Below are 5,946 nucleotides of genomic sequence, written 5' to 3'. Positions count from 1 at the left end.
TCAATCTTATTGACTGTCCCTTTTAGCATGTTTGTCTCTTTCTGATATGTCACAGCTTTTTCGGCACTCAACGAGGCTTGCCTTCAACTCTTTTATATCCTTACTGACTAGTTCAAGTATACCCAGTTTGTCATTTATTGATTTTAACAGATCAGTTTCGACCTTTACCATTCCCGGAGGTGAAAATGTAAAATCATCTGTGTCTAGAAGAGTCACGTTTTGAAATTAGGTTCCCTTGTCTTACTCTCCATCATGTTTGGGTGTTTTGGGGGAGGACTTGGCTGCTCCCTTGTCGGGGAGGTTGTGGGGTGTAGGTGGGGTGAGAAAGTGACACAGTCCCACATAAGGTGTGTTAGGTTGGGTATGAGTGTATGTGTTTGAGGTTACCAATACTGGGATGTTGTTGGGTGTGGGGGGTAAGAGGTGGTGACTTGCTCTGGTATTAACAAACCTAGGGTAATGGCCCCTACGTGGATGAAACCCTTTATAACACTAACATAAAACTGTTATCCAAAACAAAAACCATCTCCCGAATGACATACCATTTATTCTGTATCTATAATGGAAAGTGACCATTTGTACCCTCTTTCTGTCACTTGCATATTGGCGAAGGCTTGTTTTACTCACAGCATTGTCAGATATCCTCTCAGTCTCCCTCTCCTCTAATCAGCAGTACAGCTGTGTTAAGCTAAGGAGGAACAAAAGTCATCTGGAGCCCTGTATGGCCTCTGGCTATGTGTTTACTTTGACATCTGTGCCCGCTTTGGCTTTGCCATCCTGTGTCACACTCCACTCCCATATACTCCCATAGCCCAGACTCTTTGATTTGCCACATGAGACCCTGCCTCCTGCTGGGTTGGACTCATTAGTGTGTCTCTACAACCACCATCACTATGAAGACATTCTAGTTCCACCTGCTGTAGGCTTACCCTCTCTGACTGCACCCACAACATGGAAGAGAACTTGATAGACAGCATTGACTTTGACCCTTATCTAAGCATGCATCTACAAACTTTCTCAAATTGTTTTGTGGAGTTGTGAGTGTGAAACTAAAGAGGAAACATATAAAACGTTCATACATACTTTAATAGTCTTCATACAGTACAGCCTACCATTTCTATTTTATATTAATACCTTTGCTTTTTCGATCTGGTCACTAACAGCATTGCAACAACTTCTTGTTATAAAAACATCTAATAGGTGCAACAGAGGCAACTTTTTGGTTATCTTGACTGATGGCCACTCATCATCGTTGGCCACTCATCATCGTTGGCCACTCATCATCGTTGGCCACTCATCATCGTTGGCCACTCATCATCGTTGGCCACTCATCATCGTTGGCCACTCATCATCGTTGGCCACTCATCATCGTTGGCCACTCATCATCGTTGGCCACTCATCATTGGCCACTCATCATCGTTGGCCACTCATCATCGTTGGCCACTCATCATCGTTGGCCACTCATCATCGTTGGCCACTCATCATCGTTGGCCACTCATTGGCCACTCATCATCGTTGGCCACTCATCATCGTGGCCACTCATCATCGTTGGCCACTCATCATGGCCACTCATCATCGTTGGCCACTCATCATCGTTGGCCACTCATCATCGTTGGCCACTCATCATCGTTGGCCACTCATCATCGTTGGCCACTCATCATCGTTGGCCGTCAAAGGCGGGCGCACATATCCAGATTAATGACCAGAAAGTGCTTGTTTAATTTTCCCTGGGTTTGCCTGCCAAAAACAGAGTCCCCTACCTATATTAATATTATCCATATAAAGTACTGTTTAGCAATATGTTACAGACTAGTATTTGCCACCACAATAAGATACCTGGTGATTGCATTGACCATTTTTATATTTCAGATAGGCCTAGTTTTGTTGGGTTATAATTACATAACTCAGTGGTGGTATTTCAAATGTCTAAAGATAGCTGTATCATCGTACAACCTTCAATACAAATGGGATGAAGATGTAACATATTCTGGCAAGATAATTACAGTTGAAGTCGGAAGTTTACATACACTTAGGTTGGAGTCATTGAAACATTTTTCAAACACTCCACAAATATCTTGTTATTAACAACTATAGTTTTGGCAAGTCGGTTAGGACATCTACCTTGTGCATGACACAAGTCATTTTCCAACAATTGTTTGCAGACAGATCATTTCACTTTATCACAATTCCAGTGGGTCAGAAGTTTACATACACTAAGTTGACTGTGCCTTTAAACAGCTTGGAAAATTCCAGAAAATAATGTCATGGCTTTAGAAGCTTCTGATAGCCTAATTGACATCATTTGAGTCAATTGGAGGTGTACCTGTGGATGTATTTCAAGGCCTACCTTCAAACTCAGTGCCTCTTTGCTTGACATCATGGGAAAATCAAAAGAAATCAGCCAAGACCAAAAAAAGTGGTAGACCTCCACAAGTCTTTTTTATCCTTGGGAGTAATTTCCAAACACCTGAAGGTACCATGTTCATCTGTACAAACAATAGTAAGCAAGTATAAACACCATGGGACTACCAAGCTGTCATACCTGTCACGGCTGTTGAAAGGAGAGGACCAAGGTGCAACGTGGTGTGCGTACATTTTCCTTTTATTAATCAAAATGACGCCGAACAAAAACAAATAACACTACAAAAACAAACTGTGAAGCTCAAAGACTACGTGCCCTAAACAAAGTAAACTTCCCACAAACACAGGTGGGAAAAAGGGTATCAAAGGTTTCCCAATCAGAGACAACGATAGACAGCTGTCCTTGATTGAGAACCATAAAACATAGACATAGAAAACATAGAAATAGAAAATCATAGAAACAGAAAACATAGAATTCCCACCCCAACTCACGCCCTGACCAAACCATAGAGACATAAAAAGGATCTCTAAGGTCAGAGTGTGACAATACCGTTCAGGAAGGAGAGATGTTCTGTCTCCTAGAGATGAACGTACTTTGGTCTGAAAAGTGCAAATAAATCCCAGAACAACAGCAAAGGATCTTGTGTAGATGCTGTATGAAACAGGTACAAAAGTATCCATATACACAGTAAAACGAGTCCTATATTGACATAACCTGAAAGGTCTCTCAGCAAGGAAGAAGCCACTGCTCCAAAATCGCCACAAAAAGCCAGACTATGGTTTGCAACTGCACATGGGGGTCTGATGAAACAAAACTAGAACTGTTTGGCCATAATGACCATCATTGTGTTTGGAGGAATAAGGGGGATGCTTGCAAGCCGAAGAACACCATCCACCATCATGTTGTGGGGGTGCTTTGCTGCAGGAGGGACTGGTCCACTTCACAAAATAGATGGCATCATGGAGGAAGGAAAATTATGTGGATCTATTGAAGCGATATCTCAAGACATCCGTCAGGAAGTTAAAGCTTGGTTGCAAATGGGTCTTCCAAATTGACAATGACCTCAAGCATACTTCCAAAGTTGTGGCAAAATGGCTTAAGGACAACAAAGTCAAGGTAGTGGAGTGGCCATCACAAAGCCCTGACCTCAATCCTATAGAAATTGTGTGGGCAGAACTGAAAAAGCGTGCGCGAGCAAGGAGGCCTACAAACCTGACTCAGTTTCACCTGCTCTGTCAGGAGGAATGGGCCAAAATTCACCCAACTTATTGTGGGAAGCTTGTGGAAGGCTACCCAAAACGTTTGACCAAAGTTAAACAATATTAAAGGCAATGCTACCAAATACTAATTGAGTGTATGTAAAACTTCTGACCCACTGGGAGTGTGATGAAAGAAATAAAAGCTGAAATAAATCATTCTCTCTACTATTATTTTGACATTTCACAGTCTTAAAATAACGTGGTGATCCTAACTGACCTAAGACAGGGAAATTTACTAGGATTAAACGTCAGGAATTGTGAAAACTGAGTTTAAATGTATTTGGCTAAGGTGTGTAAACTTCCGACTTCAACTGTATATTAAAAACAACTTTCTATTGCTGAATTCAAACATACAATTTGTCTAATCAGAGGCATATGCTTACACCCATCCACCATCCCTGTCCACAACGCCCGAGCAAAACCAAAACCTACTTCAAGGTTCCAGTGCTGACTGTTGCGCCTAGTGGATGGTTTCCAAGTCCTCAGTCATGGGTGGATGTCGAAAACTGACTTGTAGCACGGGTGACCTGCCAGGGAAAAACACTATTGACTTTCCTGCTTCACTATTGACCCCCCCAAAAAAGATGAAGTCACCTTGTTTCTCTTGTTGCTTCTGCCCTCTGACCCCCGCTCCAACCCTGCTAGCAGATCAGAGACGGTATCTCAGGACTCGACTGTAAGGTGATGAGCCTCCCTTCCTTTCCCTCACAGGCTCCAGGAAGAAAAGGCGGCGTCACGTGACATGGAGTAATTTTCATACCTGTCACATTGGTAATGTAGTATCGCTTTCATGTCGGGGCCCCAAATAGAGAGAGAGGATTCAGTCTACCTTGTCCACCTTCAGATTTGGAGGAGGAAATGTTACCCTCACAAATGTCTGATCCATCTCATACCCTGTATTGAAGAGGTGGGGGTTAGCTACATTATGGGTAAACCATACGGAACAGAAACCACCCAGCAGAACAAAAAACACAGGTTCCCCTCACCCCCCTTCTATCTCTTTCTCTCTCTCTTCCTCCCCCTTTATCTCTCACACTCTCCCTCTCTCTCTCTCTCTTTCTCCCTCTCTCCATTCCCTCACATTTCATTTCAGGTTTTGTAATAACACCAGACCAGAGATGGGACCTTCAGGAGCTCATGGTTAATGGGCGTATTACATTGTTAACGCACAGAGGTTATGTGGGGGTGGGTCAGAGAGAGAGAGAAAGAGAGAATACCAGCAAGCAAGTACCGGTGTCATCTGCATCCTGACAATATTTATGTCTTTGACACCAGAACCCCTGCCAGAGGGCCAGGCGTTAGTGACAGTCCGACAGTATGTGTGACAACAGTGTTTGTGCATCTGTCTAAGTCTGTGTGCGTGTGTGTGCGCGCGTGTGTGTGACTGGTGCGCAGGGGCCATTCAGGGCAGGAAGGAGGGGGCACTCTTTTCTTCTTGTCCTGCCACCTCTGTGAGACATTGGAAAAAGGGAGGGATGTAGTAGAATGGAAGGAGGGATGGAGGGTGAGAATTGCAATAGCAAGATTATGGAAGATTACTGAGCAGAGGCAGGAGCCTGGGTTGGATGTGAGAGAGAGGCTTTTATCCAGCCTGGAAGACAAAGGAGCTGCCTGTGATGAGCCTGGGTACACCCCTGCCTTCGCCCTGTCGGATGGTGGATGGGCTGTTAGGGAGGCAAGAGGTTGGAGGGGGGATGTTAGGGAGGGAGGAGGGGGTGTTAAGATGGTAGGCAAGGGGTCGGAGAAAGAGGGTGGGGGCTCTCACAAATTACTGCTCAGTCTCTAATGGGAGCCTCTCGCTTGCTCTCTATGTCTCACTCTTTGTTTGTTTCAGACAGGCTGTGTAATTACAGACTTTTAACATTAGAGAAGACTGGGTGTCTTACTCTTATAGGACAGGGATGTGTCGTTTTGTGTGGGTAGCCTAACTGACTGTGTGTGAAGGATTGGGTGACTTTCATGTCTCATGTTCCACTTCCCCTGTGTGTGTGTGTGTGTGTGTGTGTGTGTGTGTGTGTGTGTGTGTGTGTGTGTGTGTGTGTGTGTGTGTGTGTGTGTGTGTGTGTGTGTGTGTGTGTGTGTGTGTGTGTGCGCAGCCACCATCAGTCTCTGTCATCCACTGTGCAGTATCTCATGACCAGCACCGGGCCATCTGGACTTCCTCATCCTCGACCTACGCTAAGTGCCAAATGGCACCCTATTTTCTATGTAGTGCACTACTTTTGACCAGGGCTCAAACGGCTTTCGTTAGTGGTAGTCCACTATGTAGGAAATAGGATGCCATTTGGGATGCAACATTCTACTCCCATTTCACAGGCGCTCTGC

The 5,946-nt window shown here is 44.5% G+C and overlaps 1 long non-coding RNA gene across 1 annotated transcript; it reads right to left on the bottom strand.

Annotated features, from left to right (window-relative positions):
* Nucleotides 1–1,555: 1,555 nt before the first annotated feature.
* Nucleotides 1,556–4,495, bottom strand: LOC112227566. Its single transcript, XR_002949890.2, has 3 exons — nt 4,216–4,495; nt 4,054–4,148; nt 1,556–1,737 (listed from the first exon to the last, which is right to left on the bottom strand). It is a non-coding gene; the product is annotated as an uncharacterized LOC112227566 (long non-coding RNA).
* Nucleotides 4,496–5,946: the final 1,451 nt, after the last annotated feature.

The sequence above is a fragment of the Oncorhynchus tshawytscha genome, linkage group LG29, assembly GCF_018296145.1.
Source record: "Oncorhynchus tshawytscha isolate Ot180627B linkage group LG29, Otsh_v2.0, whole genome shotgun sequence".
Taxonomy (NCBI): Eukaryota; Metazoa; Chordata; class Actinopteri; order Salmoniformes; family Salmonidae; genus Oncorhynchus; species Oncorhynchus tshawytscha.
The sequence above is the reverse complement of the archived record's forward strand: the minus strand, read 5'-3'. Positions and strand labels throughout refer to the sequence as shown.